Raw genomic sequence first — 24696 nt, forward strand, 5'->3', positions numbered from 1 at the left:
GCAACTGTAAAGCATGAGGATTATCTATCATAAAATCTTACTCATGGAAGGTAATTCCCCAGGATCTGGTTCCTAGTGTCCTTTTATTTGCGCACCCACAAGCGGAGTAAAAGTCGGGCTTCCTGGGACGGAGCTCTGGAAGTTTTCTTACTTTCAATACAAAATCTAAATTATTTATTAAGTTAGACAATCATTTAATTAAATCAATTGGTCCCATGTAGCCCCTAAAAGGGTGACGTTTTCAGTCAGTTGATTTATCTGGAAATCGGGTGAGAATTCACCGGATTCAAAGTGTCTGAAAACATAAAGTACATTTTCCTGAACTGACTTGTATTCTCTTTGAGCGCAGCTTTGTCTGACCTAAGATGGCCGCTCTGTCGGCACGCCTCTCATCCGACGACGCGGCGTCTACGTATTCATGTCTGTGTCTGTGTCACGTGCACTTATGAACCGGACAAGAACTTGGACATGTTTTCTTCTGCGCATGCGCCAACCGGAACTAATGCTCTTTACGGGCTGGGTAGAGAAAGAAGAAACTCCAACAGCCACAGCAGTAGAATAATCTACACTGGTAGGTTCGATCTGCTAATTTCTGTTATTTTAGCCGTGGTGCTACAAGATAGCTTCCTCAAACTGGAGCTGAAAGTTTTAAACACGATTTTCTGGGAGACCTAGAGCTTAGAACGGCAGGCCCTTTGTGTTCAGCGATTACTGTTATGTTTTTTTTTATGACTTGTGCTGTTAAGGTGCGTTCACATTGGTCCGACAAACTCGCCGCCACATTTGCTTGTTGTCTCTCGCCTCACATTATTGTCGACCGTTCGCACGGCAGGCAACAGTAATTGCACAGCGGGCGACAAGCCAGAAATACAGCAGTACAATGCCGCTTTCTAGTGACTTTTTCACTTGCCTGCCTTTCCAGCCTCCTAACTCACTCTTCTCCAGGCTGGCTCCTTTCTGGACTTGTCTTGGTAGTGATATTTGGTTCAGTCATACAACTCAGGCCGATCGCAGTTATCAGTTTTTCTTCCATGTTGACTGAAAACTATTTAGTCTCCGTCGCAGGTCCGTGTACCTTCAGGCAATTCATTTGTTTTCCGGGAAACGAAAAGGGGAAAAACGGAAACTACTTCCGTTTTTCCATTTAAAATCAAAAACGGAAAAATGAAAAACAAAGCCGTTTTTTCCTTTCTTGTCAACACAATTTGGAAACGAAAAAACAGAGAAACATAATGAAAAAAACGGCCCGTTTTTAGATTTCGCCAATTCCTTTTTCCATTTTCTTCTTCAGATTGAAAGACGAAGGCGGACCGTTTCTCAATGGGTCTTTTGCAGACACGTGACTTCGACAAGACCCATATGCGTTCTTTTTTTTTATATTGATAATAAAGGGGTTTACAAACAGGCAAAATTAACAATACAAATGAGTAATAAAACAGACAAGACAGTAATGCCAGGGTGTTACATATCAAGCACAAACAAATCGAAAAGCCAATAAATAAATGAAAAATTAACTCAGAAAGATATTAAAGTAAGAGCACAAATCCATTGTCTTAATGGCTTTTCTATTTTTTTGAATATTCGAGAGATCTAATATATTGTTTGAATTCCTCTCTAAAGGCTACAAAGCAAGGTTTCTGATTTGAAAATTTAGATTTATGTATATGATATTTGGCAACGAATAAAATTAGATTGATAATATAAAATGTTTTAGTTTTATTAGTGGGATAAGAGAAGAATCCAAACAACACATTTATATAGTTAAGAGAAAAGCCATCAAGAATTGTTTGGGAAATAAATGTACAAATATCTTGCCAGAAAATATATGAGAAATTACATGACCAGAATAAATGACAGAGATCTTCTTCATGGAGTTGGCAGAATGAACAGTTTGTGTCAATGTCTTTTTTGTACCGTTGCAGGAAAAATTTACAGGGATAAAAACGATGGATTATCTTAAAAGATACTTCTTTGATCTTATTAATAATCAAATATTTAGATGGAAGACACCAGATTTTTCCCCAGTCCAGGTTGGAGGCAAAGTTATTCCAATACGAAATAGCATTTGGAGCAGAGACAATGTCCTTCTGGAATAAGGCACGTATATCACGGTTGTTCTTTCGTTTTATAGTAGAAAAACAGATTTGACCAACATTAGTGTTAGCAGGGTCCAGATCCGGTGGAGTCAGAACAGAAGTTCTAGAAGATTTAAAAAGCATTATGACACCAGACGGGATGGCATCAAAAACAAGTGCATATTCTTTAGGAGGTATGGGGAGACCACACTTTTCTAGAAGTTCAGAATATGACATTAAGACTCCATCAGGACTGAAAAGCTGCTGAACTAAAATGATTCCACGTTCAAACCAATTTCCCAAGAACAAAGATTTATGTTTGTACAGAATGTCTCCATTGTTCCAAATATGATGTCGATGGGGCGAAAAATTGTGTTTGTAAATTAGAGACCAGGAAAGAAGCATTTGTTTGTGGAAATTAGATAACTTTATAGGGAGTTTTTCAATGCTGTAGTTGCAAAGAAGAATAAATTTAAGGCCACCAAGTTTAGAGAATAAATAGTTTGGTACAAAATTCCAGATTGAGGATGAATTTTTAAAGGTATACTATGCAACCAGGGTTGATTTTCCAGCGAGGCTCCCCCCAGAGGCGCGAAAGTAAAAGTGCACTGTCGTAAAGATGCTCAGCTGTTCTGGTTTCTCCGTCAAGCAAGGTGCGGTTGTTTTGAGCTTAGCAGACAGGGGAACGCAACGAAAAGTGGAAAAAACGGCAGTACAAACAATGACTAACACAGTGAAAGTATGAACATCAAGCTTGATTCCCTCTTGGCGAGGCCGCCACCGCCGCTTCGCCAGTTTTATTATTATTATTATTATTATTTATTTTTTTTATGTTGGCGAGACGCTACCCCCACCGCCTCGCCAAGCCAAGCCAAGCATCTCACCAACATAAAAAAAATAAAAATAATAATAATAATAATAATAATAAAAGTAATAATAAAACTCGATATGCTTACATGTTTATTTGACGTTAACACGCGGTTCTTTGTTGTTGCTTTCACGCGTACATATAGTGAATGGCAGGGCAAAAACACATGGAGTTCTCGCCGTAAAGCAAGACCGACTCTCGCGGTCTTGCAGAGACTTCTGAGTCTGTGTGTGCGGGCCGAGAGCTCTTGCAATGGGGTACCGCGCACGTGACGTCACCGTCTCAAGAGCAACGCCCCTTTTGCCGCTTAGGTAGGGCACACAGGAGAGAACGCACGGAGTACTCAGCTATTACAAGCGCAACAGAACCAGCGATATGACCGACTTTGCAGCCATTAAACTTTCCCAAGATGATGTCCCAGGCACACGGTTTACTGGTCGCACTGTCGAAGAACACACCAACCTTCAGCTCAAACGATGGTTCGAGGGCTTAAAAAGACTGGAAAACTGGCCGAGTTGATGAACGGTAAGCTTTGTTTTTTTTTCCTGCGCGGTGATCATGGCAGCGTCGGCCGTTTTTTTTTTTGTTGTTGTTTGCAATCACCGTCCAGGAATGGGTATATGTTTAATGTTTGTCTCATTTGAAATGTTTTTGAGTAAGCTATCCTGGTAGCAGGCTATCATGTTAGCGCCTGCTACCATGATAGCCTATATGCTGTCATGGTAGCAGGCGCTACTTTATTAACATGTCGGCCATCAAAATACTCTTACCTTGACTTGATGTCGCTGGAATTGGGTCAGGATGTTCTTCGGTTGTGCCCTTTCCTCCGACAAAATGCTTGCTACATATGTACTTGAATTTGGTAACTTTTTCCGGGTTGAACTGTTGTGTAGGCCGACCGCCCCGGTGTACCAAGCGCACACATTTCTCCTTGGCAGTCTTGAAGAAAACATCCTTCATATGCGGCCGATCAGCGTAACTCGAGTCGCTGTTGCACGTTCCATAGCAACAATGTTTAAAAACCATGGTCTTAGATTTCGTTTACCGAGTAAAACCTAGGCTAACGCACGTCTCTTTTACAGCAAAACAGCGGCGGGTTTCCGGAGTTTGCCCCACTGCGTACCACGTGATGTGACGTCATCGTGACGTTGTGTTTCTAAAAATAGCTCGCGCGCGGTACCCCATTGCAAGTGCGGTATTTCCCCCACAGACCACCAGGGCGTCCGAGAAAACCTTTGTTCGACCTGAAATGACTCATTTAATCATCCAAAACGGTATGGAGCACATTAATTAACTGAAAAATGTTGCATAGTATACCTTTAAGAAACTGTTTAATCCAATTTATTTTGAATGTGTTGTTTAAGGTCGAAAAATCAAGAAAATTGAGGCCACCAAGTTCCAATGAGTTCATTAAAACTGATTTCCTGATATAATGAATTATATTTTTCCATACAAATCTGTAAAGCATTTTATCAATGATGTCAGATGTTTGTTTATTTACAAAAAGAGACAAAGCTGGATAAGTCAAACGGGAGATACCTTCTGCTTTTGCTAATAAAATTCTTCCTTGAATTGATAAATCTCTTTGGAGCCAAGAATTGAGTTTCTTTTGTACATTTTCTATAATAGGGTGTCACGACCCCCTGTTGGTCTAGGGAAGTGGGGTCATGAACATATAGGCAGAAACCGGTAAATCAGAGGATATGAATCACGCACAGTGACAGCATTAACTTTTCTAAAGTCTGTGATAAATCTTGGTGAACCGTCAGCCTTGCTTTCTAGAAGACATGGTGAACTCCATGGACTAGAGCTAGGTTTGGCAAGGCCATGTTGAAGGAGGTACTCTACTTCTCCTTTTATTACCTCACGCTTCATGGAATTTGCGCGGTAAGGGTGCTGCTTAATGGGTCGAGGGTTGGTAAGTTCAACATTGTGTTTTAAAACTTTGGTTCTCCTTGGAATGTTACTGAATAAACTCGGGAACTGAGTAACTAAACCTATCACTTCTTGCCTTTGAGCAGGGGATAGATGTGGTAAGCAGGTATGTAATGCCTCAATCGCCTCTGAGTTAGGGAGGCGAGTACCTGGGTAGATGGGGCAACGCGGCCACAAGTCATCGGTATCTGATACAGGCAGAGTGTCAGTTGCAACTGCAGCTACTACTCCGGACCGAGGCTTTGCACCAGTTGGGTCCGATTTGAGCTCCACAGCAGTACCCTGGGAGTTTGAGTCATTTTTCCTAACATGATAAAGTTTTAGCATATTAATGTGACAAACACGGGTTTTCCTACGCCGCTCAGGAGTGCTTATCACATAATCTGTGTCACTGAGTCTTTTGTGTACCTCATAGGGCCCTGAAAATTTGGCGGACAACGCAGTACCTGGTACCGGAAGTAACGCCAGCACTTTGTCTCCAACACTGAGGTCACGTTCAACAGTGGAACGATCATAATTTCGTTTCATAACGGTTTGTGCTGTAGTTAGCATTTGCTTAGCGAGGGTATTAGCTCTGTGCAATCGCTCGCGGAACTGACTTACATAATCGAGTACATTTTGTGCAGGAGCAGACTGCAAAGACAGAAACTGGTCATGCAATGTTTGCAGGGGACCACGGGGAACATGTCCAAACACAAGCTGGGCAGGGCTGAATCCAAGTGACTCCTGTACCGCGTCACGTGCTGCGAACAAAACGAAGGGGATGCTCTCATCCCAGTCAGTACCATTGTCATGGCAATATTTCTTAAGCATCGACTTTAACGTCTGGTGCCATCGTTCTAATGCACCCTGTGACTCAGGATGGTAAGCAGATGACAAAACATGCCGTACATTTAGTGTCCCTAGTACTTGTTTAAATAATCTGGACTGGAAATTAGATCCTTGGTCCGACTGTACTACCCGGGGTAAACCGAAAGTTGAAAAGAATTTAGTTAGAGCCAGTGGCGGCTGGCCCATAGGGGGCGCTCGGGCGCTGCCCTCCCTAGATGTGGAGGGGAAAAGTCAAAATGTATATAGATTTTAAAAGTATTATTAATGTCGGTTTTTACTTAATAGTTCGTGGCTACATGTAATAAGAATTATTAAAACACTTCTACTGATTGACTCTATCATTTAACAGTGCATTTCCACCAACAGACGTATCATTTCTCTTCTTCTACACTTTTGGGGCTGCGACTCAAGGAGCCCTACAAGTGTAGCGAAATAACCAATCGTATACTGTTGCTAGGGAAGATTTATAAATATTTGGCCAATCAGCATCGCCAAAATGAATGGGTTTGGGGCTCCTGGAGAAGTAGCCCTAGCTGCACAGTGATAGGTGCACTTCACGCGTGACGTCACGAGCTACATCCGGGTCACGGTGGTCGGCAAAACAAAACTGTTTTCGCTTACCAGCGTGACAAAACGGGTGAATTAGAACGTACTTTTAGTTTATTTTTGGAATCTAAACAATGCCTACGATTTGTTGTGCTCCCGGTTGCACACAAAGGCATTCCAAATCGTCGGATGTACGTTTCTTTCGTTTACCAAAGGATGAAGAAAGACATGGATAATTTCAATGAAAAGGATGCAGGATGCCAATCGACTGTGGCAGCCCTATACCATGACAGTCTACACTTCATCTCCGGTAAATACAACTTAATTTTGCACAAGTCATTGTTCTACTTAAATAATTATATAAATAAAAAATTAGGATACATATTTAAGTCAAGACATAAACGTTTATTTCGTAATAATATACGTACATGTACAATGTATGCAAACCCTCTGGCATGAGTCTGTGAAAAGGATTAATAAGACAAAAACACCAAAATAATCCTTTGTGAACAATGTTTTTTTTATTAATTAAATGCTTATTGTGGAATCGTAGTAATTTTCCAACTTTTAATTTATTGTGTGTACTGGGTTAGGCAGGGAAATCTATTGGCCAGCCCCACCAAGATTTTTTTTCACCAGCCGCCACTGGTTAGAGCCCTAACTATGCTCTTTGCAGTGATATTCCGAAGAGGGACAGCCTCAGGGAAGCGAGTAGCCGCACACATAATAGTAAACAGATATTGGTTACCGCTCTTAGTACGTGGCAACGGACCTACGCAGTCGATAATCACTCTGCCAAAAGGTGCCTCAATCACAGGTATAGGATGTAGAGGGACGGGGGGAAACGTTTTGGTTTGGTTTCCCTGTCACCTGACATATGTGACAACTACGGCAAAATGTAGCTGTATCTGTCTTCAACCCAGGCCAGAAGAAATGTCTTAACACTGACTGATAAGTCTTAGTGACCCCCAAGTGGGCTGACCATTTACTTTCATGAGCGACAGATAATACATGTTGTCTGTAGACTGAAGGTACTACAATCTGATACACACTTTGCCAATCTGTATCAGAAGCTACACCTGAAGACCATCGCCGCATTAGCACACCATCTTCTAGATCAGGGGTTCTCAACCTTTTGCAAGCTGGGCCCCCCCAAAGCTGGTTCGTTGCAGTTGGGGCCCCAGTGCCCCCCGCCCAGATCCCCCATCCCCCCGCCCCGCTCTACCTTGCATAGATAGATAGATAGATAGATAGATAGATAGATAGATAGCCCTAGGCTATTATTTTTAGGCCCACATTATTATTATTACCATCATCAGTAGCGGTAGGTAGGCCTATTATCATTTCTAGGCTATTGTTATAATTGGCAGTAGCACCAGATTTCTAATGTGAGCTTGCAGGCATTATTATTATTACTATTATTATTATTATTATTATTATTATTATTATGAGTAGTATATGCCTATCATTATTACAAGGCTATTGCTATATAATTATGAGGTTACATGCTTTATTGTTGTTGTTGTTATTATTATTATCATTATTATTATCATCAGTTGGCCTATTATCATTACTAGTCTAACTCTTGGACTGAACGTATTTTTTGCCAGATGCATTCAAATAGTCACCAGAGTAAAGAAATGTATATTATATGTGAATTATGTGCGCCGTTTGGAAGTAATTTTGATAAAACTTGCTGTATAAGCGAAAGAGCACGAACGTTCTGCATTCGGGTTGTTCCGGAATGCGACGTCACAAACAGAACTACCGTGCATCAGCCTGCAAATACTACGTCTTTTGCTACCGATTTGTTCAATTTTATTAATAACTCTTACTCTACGTACAAAAAAATAAATTAAAAAAATGTCTGATACATCTACAAACTCCACCTCAAGCATCGGCGACTCAGATAAGGAATATATATACGAAGAAACGGAGTTTGAACAAGGTGAACCTGAGGAGACTATATCTAACGCTGCCCAACACATAGAGACCATGCTCCATTGTAAGTACCCCTCACAATCCTCGCTTGTGAAGTGTGAATTGCATAAAACACTTTTGTCACTGCTGGCAATCCAGTCCTTTTGCGTTTCTTTTACGAATTTATCCCATTTCTTTCGGACCTTTTAATCCGTCGGCCAAGTATGTAGCGCTACTTTCTGGCCTACACTAGACCGCGGTGAAGTTGGCTTGACATGGACATTCAAGCTCCGCGGCGTCAGCGGAGCGTCTTGAGAAACAAAAATCAAATCAGATTTATTGACGGTCCCACCGCGTATGGGAGAAGGGAGCAGCTGAGACACGCTAGCCGAAATCGGAGTCCTTCAACCGGATCAACCGTGAGCTAGATCCCGCTGACTCCGCAGAGGTTGAATGTCCAATGTCAAGCTAACTTCACCGCGGTCTGCACTACAGCTGCTAACTACGGCGATTTTTTTTTTTATATACATACATGTACAATGTATGCAAACCCTCTGGCATGAGTCTGTGAAAAGGATTAATAGGACAAAAACACCGAAATAATCCTAAGTGAACAATGTTTGTTTAAACCTACCGGGCGGTTCGTCCTCTTTGCTGAAGCGCTGTGTGTCTGCTGTGTGTCCGCTTTATGATGTTAAACAAACATGTCTGAACGTCCATCCATCCATTTTCTGACCCGCTTAATCCCTCATGGGGTCGCGGGGGTTGCTGGTGTCTATGTCCCGATATAAAATAATTCTTAGCCGTCCAGTGGGTTCATGGTTCCATGCTCTCTCATGTGTATTGCCTGCCGTGTTTATAAGGCAGCTAAGCTACTAGCTATGTCGCCGTACAAGCCTTGGCCAGCATTTCACAGACTCCCTCCGTCCCTTCAGGCTTTTGCTGTATAAATCTGGCAATATGATACCATCAACCATCAACTTACTCTTAAAACGATCTTGTGATACGTTATCTAAAGAAGAAAAATACGCCGAGAACTCGTCAGCTTCCTTCCAGTCCGGCACGCATGCGCGAAAAACCCGGATGAAAACCGCTTATCACCTGCATTTGCGCTCACTATCGACAAAACAATCAAATTTGTTCAAAACTTTTTTTTTTAAATCAGTCCAAACACATTTTAATTTTTATTCAGGAGTTATGTATATACAAAACTTTAACTTTTTATGAAAGTAGTTTAGTGATAAAAAAAAAAGTGCAAATTTTTTTTTCCAGTTTTTTTCCACTCCCATCCTATAGCCTACTCGCGCCCCCCCGGGAGAGTGTCGGCGCCCCCCGGTTGAGAACCACTGTTCTAGATAATATGCTACTTTTTCACCACTTGCTGCATTGTTGTCACTCACCACATTCCTGAAACAGGCCTGTAAGGTTGGATCCTCTCTCTGAGCCTCAGCCAAGCGTTCTCTCGTAGCTGGCAATGGTGGGGAGGAAGAGGGCGATTCCATCTCACTCTCCACTGACGCTGGCTCCTTCACGGGAGGTGAATCAGGCTTACAAAACACTGTTTCAGCTAGCGGAATATCAGACTCATCATCACGCATCATCTGCCGTGCCAGCGCACGAGTAACGACGCAGACTGGAAATACTTTGGGGGACTCCATGCTGCTGTCAGGGTCCCTTGGTACATCCAAAACTTTCAACGTTGGAGTAACTTTACCCCCGGCTATGTCATTTCCCATGAGCAACACCACACCCTGAATGGGAAGCTCATCACACACTGCTACTGGGAAAAACCCACTGACTAGATCCGACTCAATGTGCACCTTATGTACAGGACGAGGCACATATCCCATTTCAATGCCCCTTAAGACGGACCGGAATCCACAGGCAGATGCAACTGAAAAAGGTAGCACCGAAGCTAACACAACTGATTGGGAACAGTTTAACAGACTGTTGGTCTGCTGGCAATCCTGTCAGTGAAATCAGTGCTTTGAGTACAAACGGGCGAAAACAGGCATCAATCTCGGTTTGGTCAGCACATTTTAACTGAGGATTTTGTAAATCATTAATTAACCCGACACCTTTGGGCTGAGACCCACGCGAAAACAACTGGTCTTTGCGTTTCAAAATCACACAGTCAGCAATGACATGTCCACTGTTATGGCAATATTAACAACGGCGCTCTTCTTCCTTCGGACTGGAATTCCTAGGAGGGCTAGGCTGAGGTAGATTTACATGACGGGAACCTCCTACAACCTGGGGAAATGCTGGTTTGTGAATTAGCATGTACTCATCTACTAACGTAGCTGCAGCAGACAATGTTAAAACTTTTTGTTCATTTAAGTACATCACTATGCGTTCAGGTAGGCACCGTTTAAGCTCCTCTACCAGACATAGTTCTCTAAGTGAACTGAACTCAACCACACTAGATGACGCAAGCCACCGGTCGAAAAGAATGGCTTTCTCTCTGGCAAACTCTCTGTAGCTTTGCGTTGCCTGCTTCTTATGTGACCGAAACCTTTGCCTATAAGCTTCGGGCACTAACTCATAAATTTGCAAAATGGCAGACTTAACTTTTTCATAGTCTGCACTGTCCTCAACAGAAAGAGCAGCTATAGCCTCCTGAGCTTTTCCCTGCAACTTGCACTGCAACAATAATGACCAGACCTCCGGCGGCCATTTTAATGCTGAAGCTATTCGCTCAAAAACTTGGAAGTAAGAGTCCACTTCAGCCTCTCGGAACACTGGTACCAAAGCAATATTTTTGCCAACATCGAATCCGGGACTTACCGAGTCCAATTTGGATGAGTAGGGGAGAGAAGTTGTACCACCAGAACCCGCAGCCATAGCTGCGTTGGCGCTTTCTAGCTCCAACTTCCGCAGTCTCACCACCTGGTCAGCCTCAATCTCCAGTCTCCTCACTTCAAGCTGGAGTTGCCTCTGACGTTCTCTGTCTTGTGCCTCATACTGGAGACGGGCAAGGCGTACCTTGATCCGTGCTTCTCCTAGTGAACGAGCACTGCTGCCAGAGGTGGGATCAAACTTGGGCAGCGTGAATGGCGTTGCTGGCCTTCTATCTACTTTGTCTGAGTCCGCTACGTCTGTAGCAGGGTCAGGGGTAGGCGTAACCTCCCCTTTGGCAGCTGGACCAGCAACTGGGGACATGAGCACTTTCTCAGGCGGTTCTGGCACTACAAGTATTCCCCTCTCAACTAATGCTAACAATAGCATAGGTTTCAATTCTTTCTTAAGAATTGTTTTGGGAACCGAGATGTCAAAGTGGGCTGCTAACTGGAGTAGCTCATCTTTCCGACACATATTAAATTGCTCTACTGAGGGCTGTTTTAGAAAGACCTCCAACTCAAACCGTGCAGCGGCCATGATTCCCTGAATCAGGCAAGCTGTACCTCGTTACTGTCAAGCTAGTCACTCCACTGTTACCAAAACCCAGTTAATGCCGATCGGGATTCCTCTAGAAAGAGCGCTCCCGGACGAGCCCCCATATATGTCACGACCCCCTGTTGGTCTAGGGAAGTGGGGTCATGAACATATAGGCAGAAACCGGTAAATTATAAAATTATAATTTATTTGATAACAAGAGGTGCAAGCAATAAACAAACAAAAGGAGGGTGGATGAGGGTGCTGTGAAAATAACAAACCAAATTAAATAAAAGAGATCCTCAAAAGGAGGATTATGCCTAACTATACATTTAAACGGAGGAGATTCTTACTAAAAAAACACAGAGAGCACAGCACCCACTACACCTAATGAGACTAACATAGAAAAAACTCAGTGTGGCAGTCAGTAAGAACTCTGGCCCTAATTCCACCCTCTTCTTGGCCTCAAGGTAATAAATGCACAAAAAGCAAACACAACAAAAGATACTGGCACAGGCTACTAAACAAACTAAAATGGGTAACCATAAACTTAAATGAGCCACTCCACTAGGCACAAATACATCAGCTAACAAACAATTTCTCATTCACACGAGGCACACAAGTCAACTGGCTGTGACAAGCTGCCTCAATCAACGGGTTGGCTCTCCTTATGAGCAGGAGGTGATTGTAGGTGGTGACGAGCCATTGGTTGAGGTGGAACTGAGGGAACCAATAGAGGGGATTGAGGTCAGCACCCTAGAAAGCAGGAAGTAGGCGTGTCTTTCTACAGGAACATGCAGCCTACTTAGAAATGAGAAAGGAAAAAAGAAGGAAACACAAATATGACGTCAACAGCCGTGACAAGGGTTAAAATTCAGAGCATTTCTAGAAATTTGATCTTTGTTGATCTTTATGTCGAGATAGGTGACAGAGTCTTTTACAGGAATATTATAGATGGAAGATGTGTTACAATTTTTAAGGGCTAAAAGTTCACATTTACTAATGTTAAGGTAGAGTCCAGACGCTCTAGAAAATTTCTCAACTGTATTAATTGCTAAAGAAACCTGAGAAGCATCTTTTAAGAATAAAGTGGTATCGTCAGCTAATTGACTAATTATAATCTCTTTTTCAGCAATAGTGATACCTTTCAAGTGGTTGAGTCCAATGAAATCTGTAAGTAATTGAGAGCAGATCAAAAAGAGGTATGGGGACACCGGGCAACCTTGCCTGACTCCTCGCTTAAGATCAATTCTGGGAGAGGTACCAGTATGAAGCTTGATTGAACAATTAGCATTTTTATACAAGGTTTTGATTGCTGCACAAAAGTAAGGGCCAAAACCAAATTTCTCTGTCATCATGACACAAATCTGCATAGTCAATCAGATCCAACACTAGCCTGATGTTGTTAGCTATATGTCTTTGTGTCATGAAATCATTTTGAGTTTCATCAATTATAAGGTTAAGAGCACTTTTCATCCTCATCGCAAAAATTCGAGCTAGTATTTTATAGTCATTGTTAAGAAGGCAGATCGGACGCCAGTTATCGATCAGAAGGGGGTCTTTTTTAGGTTTAGGAATTAAAGTCAGAAGGCCTTGACACAGAGTAGGAGGAAGGGTTTGGTTATGGATGCTTTCTGCAAACAGCCGGTGGAGGAACGGGGCCAGTTGATCTGCAAAGGTGATGTAAAACTCTGAAGTTAGGCCATCAACTCCTGGAGATTTATTGAGTTTTAGGTGCTTGATGGCAGACAGGACTTCAGCAGGAGAAAGGGGACTATCACATATATCTCTTTGGTCATCATTAATTTATTTAGTTTCAGTAAGATATGTAAAAAAAGTTTCAGATTTATTGTATTGTGATTCATACAACTCACTGTAAAAAGTGGAGCAATACTTTGCTATTGTTTTGGGATCATCAGTGATAAAGTTGTTAATGTTAAGTTTTTGAATTGAGTTGAATTGACCACGGGTTTTTTCTAATTGAAAGAAATATGCAGTGTTTTGTTCCCCCCTTTCTCCAGCCATTTTCCCCTCGATCTCACAAAGGCCCCCTCTGCTTTCCTTCTGTATATTTCATTTAATTTGTTCTGTTGAATGGTTAAATCCTTTAAATCATTTTCAGATAAATTTTGAGGTAAGATTTGAGTAATTGTGGTTATTCTGGATATTACATTTGTTTCTTCATCTTTCCTGGATTTAGATAGAGAAGCACCAAATTCTCTGAAATATTGTGAAACCTCAAATTTAAGGAGTTCCCAATTTCTAGAGAAATTATCAATTAAGGCTTTTTTCCAGAAATGGTTTATTAATTGACTTTATCAATTATTAACTCATTTTTTAAGATAGAATTAAGTTTCCAATAATAACTTTTGAATGTGGGAGAAATGTGAGGACAACGATATTGCTTTATGATCGGTTAAAGGTGTTATTAATGTTCTAGGATTAACGTTATTCTTATCCAAGTAATCAGAAACTAACCAGTAATCTATGCGAGACATTAACGTGCGATTCTTATTAGACCAGGTATAATCTCTAGAAATTGGATTTTTGACTCTCCATATATCTATAAGATTACATTTTTTTATAAAGGAGGACAAGTTAACAGAAGAAGTGTTATTAACATTAGGAGGCCATCGGTCTAAGGAGCTATTCAAAGCAATGTTGAAATCCCCTCTACATAACCAGTGTAGAAAACTAGATTCTAATCCATCAAGTAAGAAATCATTTTCAGGTTTTGAATTATATCCATATACATTGGCAAGAAGGATAATGTTGTTGTTGACATTCAGGATTAATATTATATAGTGGCCATTAGGATCACTTTCTGAGTGTAGAACAGAACCATTAAATTTGTTTTTTAAAATAGTGACCCCTGCTGACCTTTCTGAACCATGAGAAAACCATAAATCATTTCCCCATTGAGTTTTCCAAAAGGATGCATCATTTCTTACACTATGTGATTCTTGAAAAAAACAAAAATCAGACTTTTGTTGTTTTGCAAATAAAAATAAAGCTTTTCTTTTAACATTTTTCTCTTAAACCCCTGGCATTTAATGAGAAGATTGAAAGGGACAATATAGGAGAAGTGAACACAGAAAACAATCTTCAGATCCCGAATGGTGGGATTTAAACCATGAACTGATTGGAGCTGAAGTGACTCAGCATGTCAAAACATCTAGGAGAAGCCTGCAGTTTGGAACAATATGGCTGCATTAATAACTAGAAAGGACAATAAACTTGATGTAAAGGTGCTGAAACGCTGAGGCACCCAACACTTAAACACATTCAGCAGAGCACAGTCAACCAGAATTCAATAACAAACATATAGCCAATTCTTAAACCGTGGAGTGAATGAAGATGATGCAAATGAATAGATAAACTGCTTCCAAGGATTAGAAAATAGAAAGGAAGCCAAATATTAATGTGTAGGTTCTGTAGGTGACCATCTGAGCAGAACCTGAGATCTTACTTATGAAGGGCTTGTAGTGTCCATTAGGACAGGACTGAATTTCTGTCCAGTTGAAGGTAGCGGTGACTTGACTTCTTTTCCTTCAATGATCACTCGGACTCCAGCAAAGTGGGCCTTTTTTCCTTCCTTCCTGGCTGCCTCAATTAATGGCCACAGATTTTCACGCAGAGCTTTATCAGCTGTGGTGAGATCCTCTGTAAACCTCAGCCTGTTTTCCTTCAGATAGCTGCTGGTTTTAGCCATTTTCCACACCAGGTCGCGGGATGTTCTGTTGGTGAATCGGATCATAGTGGTTCTCGGCGCCCTCTGCTGATCGTTGAAACGACTTGGACGATGAGCGATATCAATATGTTCTTTTATCTTTACCTGGTTCTCTCCAACAACAGCACAGCAGATGTTGCTAACTTTGGCTCTGATGTTCTCATGTTTATCCTCTGGGATTCCGTGTAGCCTTAAATTCCATCTACGCTGATAAGATAAGATAAGATAAGATAAGATAGTCTTTATTGGTCTCACAATGGAGAAATTCACTCGTCACATCGGCTCATACAAGAAGGTGCAGAGTAGGGAAGGTGCATTCAATTATATACAGTGAATCTTCATATATACAATGGATCAGAAAGAATACAAAAAAAAAAAAAAAAAAAATCGCTCCGTTTCATTTATTCTCATTTCTACTTCAGATAGTTTCTGTACAGTGTTCATGGATATGGAGCTCATAGTTTTCATGTCAGACTTCAACGTTTTTCGTTTTGGTTTTCCGAAAAAAAACCACAAAAAAAAAAAAAAACGAATTGCCTGAAGGTACACGGACTATCGGGCGATTCTCATGAAAAACAGATTTAAAACGGTTCACACTTGAAAATTTTAAAATGGCATTTGAATACAATTTTTCTTTTTGTTATGCAAGATTAGGGTCTAAACTTCTTAAAACACCTAAATATATATATATATATTCATTTTTTTCTGTATATTTTGGAGCATTTTAGTCAGTCAGAGCACATAAATTCTCAGCACCGCAACATGATAACATAGAATAGATATGGTTTAAAAGTTACAACTATTTAAATTTTTTAATAGATATTATTAACAGTTGTGCCCATATATGTATATAGCCCAGAAAATATTATATTTATAAGTTTCCCATTTTATTTCAATTTTATGATTTGTCTCATTACCGCAACATATTTCATGATTCATGTCCTGTTTTTTCAGGATATTTAACTGAAAATTCAAATGTATAATTACTTATTTAGTACAGATGACAAATGAAGAAATACAATTTATCCAAATACCATTATAAACTAGAATTTGTTTTACAACAGCAAAATAATAAGTAAATAAACCTGTGTTGCGGTAAAGAGAAAGGTGTTTCGGAAATGAGTGTCAAAGTTTTGGTAATGAGATTCCTACTTAATTCACCATAACACTTTACACAACAAACACAGAGTGTGAATGCTGGGAATATATAACAAATTCTTGAGATTTGCCTTTAGAGTTTTGTATGGAGACGTAAATGTGGCATTTTCTGTTGAAAATTATTCTCAGAAAGAATGAAAATATCCCATTTTGAACTGTGGATTTTAATAAAACACATTCCAGCATACTGTACCTCAGTACCTCAGACATAAATTCATTAAAAATATAAGCATAAATGTAGACATAAATGGAAAAGGAATGTTTAAATACAATATAATCAATACATCTCATTACACAACTGTGAAACATTAAATTCATGAAAACAATACACATCAATGTAGATATAAATCGAAATGGAATGTTTACATACAAAATGATCATTACAACATATCATTGTGCTCATCTCATCTCATCTCATACATCACAATATGCATCAGGTGCGCAGCTTGTGTTTAGCCCAAATATCAGGCAAAACACAAAAATGCCTCGCAGAGGAAGTGACTGGCAGAGGCTCGGGAATTTGGTCTTTGATGTTGTGGCGGTAGTACCACACCTTTTCCCCAGAAAACTTAATTGATGGCACATAAAATCGGTTTTCTCCAGCGCAGTTCATAGTGTCCACCTCATACTGGTCATCTGCAATCTGTATTTTAGAAAGAATAATTTTAAGAGAGTGCCATTAACTTGCCTCTCCAGCACTCATTTGAAACTTGGCGACTAAACAAGCCTGACAATGTAGTTTCACCTGAAAGTAATGCCTTGAAATATTTTTTTTACCTGTATAACTACACCGGGGAACAGATCTGCGTCGTATTCCACAAGGACCCACTGGCCAACCTCTATGGAAGCCTCTGGTGGCTTTGTGGAAACGTCGTCTTCCTCCGCAAATGCATGGCGTGATGGAGAGAAGCACTCACAATTTTTCTGACAGAAACATGACACTTCCCTTGTGTGAACTACCCCAGGAGTGGTGGACATCAGCTGTTGTATAGATTAACAAAAACAATTTTAGTAATTTATCTACTGATTTACTAATTTATGGAAATGGGATTAGGATGGCAACATAATGATATCTTGAATGTACTAACTTACAGTATGTGGATAGTGTGACTTGTTATGTGAGCACTTAAATATATTAATTTTGACCTACTTGGTGGATTTTCATTGTCCCTGGGACTGGCTTAAGGTGTGGAGGAAGCAATTCATCCCTCTCTTTAATTTTGTCCTCTGACACCTGTCAAAGTCACAGTGAACTTCATTATCAGTTTCTTAAGTCACAGGCATTTCACAGAAGATTGAAATGGTGTTCAACCAAACAATCTACAATGTGCAATATAGCCTAGAACATAGTTACACACACACACACACACACCTGGAATAGAGTTACCGAGGAGTTCAGGGTCAGCTGCTGAAACAGAGTATCTGCATCTGGGATGCTTTGGCCGTATGCCACTATTCGGTCTGCCAGGTTTTTTAAGGCTGCCCCCACGCCATCTGTGGCTCCTTTTCCATGAGACGCCTCTGTGAAGTTCCATGTCACGTATTTAAATCCATGGAGGAATGGCACAGTGGAGGCCAAGTAGAACGAATTTCTGTTTCTGTATTGGGGTGTTGGGCCATCAGAAACAAAATGTATGTTGCATACATTGGGGTGTTGTTGGCGGATGTACCTCAAAACAGGTTCCAGGTGGGCCCATGTTGCTGTTGCATTGTGCTGGAGGCTGGGAGACACTGATGCAAAGGCTTCCACCCTGCCTTTACTGTTGTAGAACACACCAGTGTGGAGGGTTACCTGCTGGTTCCCACCTCCGAAATGGGTATCCTTCACTTCCCGCGCATACTTGCAGCTCCAATTTTCGCTGTAATCGATATGGACCATCACATCATCATCATGGATGCTATCCTTCATCGTCCTGAGAGCGGAAAACTGGTGCCTGATGTTGAAGATATGTGCGGCAAAGTTGGGGAGATGTTCCGTGGTAAGAGCTACCAACCTCTCAATGGAAGTACTTCGGGTTTCAAGTGCGGTGTTCTTCACTTCTTTCTCCCTGGTTGCAGCTTTCCCAGTCCTCTCCACTGTGATAGACCTTGTCACCCACTCCTGCCAGGTGATTATGTTGCCCTTGTTCTCCACATGCTGTTAGAATCACTCTGTCTTTGCAGGCCTCACAACGATTGTACATACAGTCAATGTTGTTGGTGTTGCACACAACTGACTGTACGACATCACCTGCGCAAGATGATTCCAAAACTCCAAGCTGGTGTAACTTTTTTATTTTGAAATGGAAATTTTCATGCAGTTTGCATGCACATGTATCCCTGTCAGCAACTTTTGGTCTGACAATCCAAAACGGTCTAAGCTTAAAGAAATGCGCCTTAGACACATTTTGATGCAGGTTTTCACCACAAAACTTCTTGTGCAGGTTAGCCATTGTGTCACACAAGTGCCTTTTCCTATGGATCACTCCTCTCCGCCGCATCTCCCCAGATTTTCTGTTGACCACAGTGGATACATCATCCCTATGGAGGAAAGAATGTACCATTTTCAACAGGCCTTTCCTCTTGCTGTTGAGCGAAATGCCACCTTTCTGCTGCCTGACTTTTTTGTTTTTTGCGGTCGTGGCAATCTGCTTGGTCACAGTCACCCTTCGAGCTTGAAGTCTCCTAAATTTCTTGTTGAGATTCTGCATTTCTTTTCTGTTTTTTTTCAATTCCTCTTCTGCTTGTCTCAGTTTGGTCCTCAATCTGTTGACAACTTTTGATTTCTTTCTGATTGTGCTTCTCTTTGGGGTTGATGACAGCAGTGGTGGTGTTGGTACATCGTCTTGTATTGATACGTGATCCTCAGGTGTTGGCTTATTTACTTCAGCTATTGCTGAAGAATCACTTAATTCACTCACAGAAGAATCTGGAGTGAGATTGAGAACACATTGGGTTTGTTTTTTGTTCTTGTAGCTTTTCGCTGAATATTGTCTCCACTTGAGTTTTTTTTTTCTCATGCTCTCTTTTCGTAAGGTCCTTGACAGTCTTCACTTTACCACTCTCCTTACGTTTGTGATACCTGAAAGAAGAACCCAAGATTTGTGTTACTGAACAGTCATTACACAAATGAAAGTTATGTGCACAACCATTGTTATTTATATTTGGACTTCATTGTGTGTCCATGTGTGAGCGCATGCACATCTGCCTCAGCCTCATGTACTCGTCTGTCTTTCACAGTCTGTCTCAACCTGTGTGTGTGTGTGTGTGTGTGTGTCCCTATTATCTCCCTGTCACCCCGAACCTCTCTCTCTCTTTCCGTCTGTACTCCTCAAGTAGCTCAGGATTGCTGTAGATTTTCTCTCTGAACTTAGCCAGCCTAGCCTTTGTGGATGCCTTTTTATTCAGAGCAGATTCCTGTCTGTTAGGAAATGAAATGACATAGCATATTACAGTTGATTTTAAAATGTAAAAATATTACTTTACTATTTACAAAGAGAGCTTATATGGATAGCCATATCATAGAATTGTTACATTGAACCACACATTCTATTATGCAATGTATATTAAACTTATCTCAAAATGACATGATACAATGCAATGACATGAAATGATGAAAATTCATATAATAAACGGATTTATATAGCAGGTCAGTGCTCAATTACAAAGGACCACAGCTGCACCCATATAATTTCCGAATAAGATAAAAAGAAAAACTGTTAATAAGTGTTGATGATATATACGTGTGTGTAAATAAATAAATATTTTATATATAAATAAATACATAAATAAACTATGACATAGATACTATAATATACAATATACTATACTATATATCAAGTAAATTAATAAATAAATAATAAGTAAATAAATAACAAGTAATAATATAAATAATAATAAATAATATAAATAAATAATAAATATAATATAAGTTCATGTCACTTAAAACAATAATTTCTCATTACCGCAACAGTGAATCTCTCCACCGCAACAGGCTTTTAATTGTTGCGGTGTGTGAGAAAGCTGTTGCGGAGCCTGAGTGACCTTGACCTTCTGGGGCCACCATGATGCTAGGCTAAACTTTTGCTAGCTTTTTGTATTTAGACTTTAAAAACCTTAAAAATTCCCAAAACACAATAAAATTTTCATTTTTTTAAACATTGAAAACTTGCTGTTTCGGTAATGAGATACAAAAAGTTGTGTATGCTCGCTGACAACCAAGTTTTTAACATTTATCTGGAGAGATATAAAATGAGGCGCTTACCTGGTAGCCATCTTGGGTGTTACAGTAAAAGGTGTCCCCCCTCTCAAAATGGCTGTTTTTTGTCTGTTCCTTGTGGTCTTAAATGGTGCTTGAAAATTGTTGCGGAGGCTGAGAATATTGGGTGTGACCAAAGTTCTTTTTCTAAATATTTTCTTTTCTTTTAACAGTGAATTCCAAGCAATAACTTTTTATTGAATGTAACAATTTACCTTATGAGATACATTTAAGTTTTTTATTATTTATTTATTTTAAATATTAAAATTATGTAGTTGAAGAGCCGCGATTCAGTAATGGACGCGTTGCGGTACTGAGAATTTCACATTAAATTGTAAAAAATACATTATTTAAAATATCGCAATGTCTTCTTTTAATCACTTCCAATATAGCCTATGATGAGATGTTTATAAATCAGTGTTTTCCCAAATTGATAGCATTTATCTGTTCCTCACAATCCTTAATGCCACCTCATGAGTCTGATTTCGTGAGAATCACATCACGGCCCCCAACATAGGAGAAGCTTCTATCCGCTTATTACGGAGCCCCAGAACTGACAAGGGAGAAAATTTGTGGCCATGAAATTAGCCAAACTTGTATTACCATTCCTGGAAGACGTGCTGTACGGCTCGGCAATTGGTAGTTTGAAGCAGTGGTCCCCAACCTTTTTATCACTGCCGACCGGTCAACGCTTGCCAATTTTACCACCGACCGGGGGGTTGTTTATATTGCAAATATAAAATGAACGTGAATCCACTGTGTACTTGTATGCAACTTTATTAGCAGCTTCCTCGTAACATTGCGCCACCGTTTGTTTGACATCAAAGTTTAACATCTCTGCCCCTAAATAAAAATACACATGGAAAAATAAAGGGGAGCCAGCAGTTTCGCATTTCTTTCACTATTAACGTAATGTACGTAAACAACATTTTTTATTATTTTCAAACATTCCATCCATCCATCTATTCATCGTCTTCCGCCCATCTGGGGTCGGGTCGCGGGGGTAGCAGCTTCAGTAGGAAGGCCCAGACGTCCCTCTCTCCAGCCACTTGGCCCAGCTCCTCCGGGGGAATCCCAAGGCGTTCCCAGGCCAGCCGAGAGACATAGTCCCTCCAGCGTGTCCTGGGTCTCCCTCTGGGCCACTGCTGATGCCCTGACATCATCACTGCTATACCGCTGAGAGAGAGAAAAGGAGATATAAGATAAGTGACTGGGCTACTACAACTTACAGTCTACAATAAGCTTAAACATTATAAATAGTGATTGTTAGTTTGGCTACGTGTAATTACCTCTCCTCTCTGGCTGTGCTGGCAGTTTAGGTGGGGCTGAATTGCTGCCAACAAATAAGTCAGGTTCACCTCCTGGACAGCAAACAAATTGTGTCCAGTTTTTGCAACTTGTCGTTTCCTTGCTCTCTTCTTTCCTTTTCTTTTTGCTTTGCCGCTCCACTTTTATGCTTATATGAAGAGCTCACGTTAGCTTAGTAGTTAATAATGCTCCACTTAGTTTACAATCTGTTGCCATGTAGGCTACGCTACAGAGAGTACAATGGAGTACACAACGACAAGTTCAAATGCGGATTTACAAAGTGATGATTTTAACACAAAAGACAGAGCAAGCGTCTGTTACGATTCGGGTAAGTCTGAGAAAAACATTTTAGGAGAATAAACAAAAGGGGTTGCTGGTGTATAATTGAAATCGGGGCTTATAATCGCGGTTCTGGCTGACAGATCGGATGAAAACACAGAAACAACCCGTCGAAGCCCGATTGCCTGGCATCGTTTATGACGGCCAAAACAGCACATAAAAGAGAAAGATGTAAATTCAGCACTAACAACAGGTTCTCAGCATTATGTGTGGTTTCGGAATTTTACTTAATAATCTGGATGTGAGCGCTCTGAGAGCAGATGCGCATTTATCTGTTGCGCCGTGGCGCTCATATTCTCCGGAGGGGGGGTTCCGAACCAAAAGGGCTGTGGGTCTATCCCCACCTCGGCTTTAAACGCCCAGGGTAGCAGGGTCGTGCTGTAAGTTCTAATACACCATTTGACAGTAGTATTGCTGACTTTACATAACTGTCTTATTGCAGGCAAAAGATGACATGCTGGCTTTTCTTTATAAAGAATTGTTTATGTAAAACAACAGGAACTAAGCATTATTTGTTTTGTCTTTTATTAAACATTAAAAAATGGTGTTCCACAATTCTGTCCCATCCTCTGCCACTAGGTGGTCCGAGTGCACTGGCTGGACAGACTTCTCTATCTCCTTCGCTTATAAAGCTGCAATCCAATGCTGCTTATATGAAATAAGCCTGCTCGCGAGCACATGTTGCTATGACAGCAAGTCCAGGATGAGTTTCGAAGAACCAAACGATCCAAGATCATGCCAAATCTTCAACAATCAAATCCAGCTAACTGAGTTAGCGACGTACGAAGAACGGACCCCAGGAAGTGACTTGTTGCAATGTCAACAGATCAACGCTTGTCAACGAATGATGTCATCGGTCACGTGACACCTGGCGCAACATTTTTTATGAGCCTTGCACTAAAAAGCCTTAAAAATCCACTTTGTCATTGAATTGTTTTTTTTTTTTTCCCCTCTGGTCATAACAATGCATGATATTTCTAATATATAGCATCTTGTATGATCTCAGAATCAAGAAGTACTTTAAGTATAAGAAAATAAAGCCAGTCATGCAGAAAAACTATATATATATATATATGTATGTATGTATGTATGTATGTATGTATGTACACATATATGTACACACACACACAGGGGTTGGACAATGAAACTGAAACACCTGGTATTAGACCACAATAATTTATTAGTATGGTGTAGGGCCATTCCTTTTGGGAATGACATATACAAGTCCTGCACAGTGGTCAGATGTATTTTAAGCCATTCTTCTTGCAGGATAGTGGCCAGGTCACAACGTGATCCTGGTGGAGGAAAATGTTTCCTGACTCGCTCCTCCAAAACACCCCAAAGTGGCTCAATAATATTTAGATCTGGTGACTGTGCAGACCATGGGAGATGTTCAACTTCACTTTCATGTTCATCAAACCAATCTTTCACCAGTCTTGCTGTGTGTATTGGTGCATTGTTATCCTGATACACGCCATTGTTCTTGCAGGATAGTGGCCAGGTCACAACGTGATCCTGGTGGAGGAAAATGTTTCCTGACTCGCTCCTCCAAAACACCCCAAAGTGGCTCAATAATATTTAGATCTGGTGACTGTGCAGACCATGGGAGATGTTCAACTTCACTTTCATGTTCATCAAACCAATCTTTCACCAGTCTTGCTGTGTGTATTGGTGCATTGTTATCCTGATACACGCCATTGTTCTTGCAGGATAGTGGCCAGGTCACAACGTGATCCTGGTGGAGGAAAATGTTTCCTGACTCGCTCCTCCAAAACACCCCAAAGTGGCTCAATAATATTTAGATCTGGTGACTGTGCAGACCATGGGAGATGTTCAACTTCACTTTTATGTTCATCAAACCAATCTTTCACCAGTCTTGCTGTGTGTATTGGTGCATTGTCATCCTGATACACGGCACCTCCTTCAGGATATAATGTTTGAACCATTGGATGCACATGGTCCTCCAGAATTGTTCGGTAGTCCTTGGCAGCGACGCGCCCATCTAGCACAAGTATGAGGCCAAGGGAATGCCATGATATGGCAGCCCAAACCATCACTGATCCACCCCATGCTTCACTATGGGCATGCAACAGTCTGGGTGGTACGCTTCTTTGGGGCTTCTCCACACCGTAACTCTCCCGGATGTGGGGAAAACAGTAAAGGTGGACTCATCAGAGAACATTACATGTTTCAAATTGTCCACAGCCCAAGATTTGCGCTCCTTGCACCATTGAAACTGACGTTTGGCATTGGCACGAGTGACCAAAGGTTTGGCTATAGCAGCTCGGCCGTGTATATTGACTCTGTGGAGCTCCCGACGGAAAGTTTTGATATATATATATATATATATATATATATATATATATATATATAT

General features: G+C 40.8%; 1 protein-coding gene across 3 annotated transcripts in view; it reads left to right on the plus strand.

The window, feature by feature from the left end:
• The first annotated feature begins 436 nt into the window (after positions 1-436).
• Positions 437-24696, plus strand: part of fbxo38 (F-box protein 38) — a 189429-nt gene continuing 165169 nt past the window's right edge. For 2 of the 3 annotated variants that reach the window (XM_036130053.1, XM_036130054.1), the window contains exon 1: positions 437-571. The gene's annotated coding sequence lies outside the window, so the exon portion shown is untranslated. The remainder of the gene's footprint in view (positions 572-24696) is intronic. The other variant, XM_036130055.1, reaches the window with a different exon arrangement.

This window comes from Fundulus heteroclitus, unplaced genomic scaffold (assembly GCF_011125445.2).
Source record: "Fundulus heteroclitus isolate FHET01 unplaced genomic scaffold, MU-UCD_Fhet_4.1 scaffold_28, whole genome shotgun sequence".
In the NCBI taxonomy this organism is placed as follows: Eukaryota; Metazoa; Chordata; class Actinopteri; order Cyprinodontiformes; family Fundulidae; genus Fundulus; species Fundulus heteroclitus.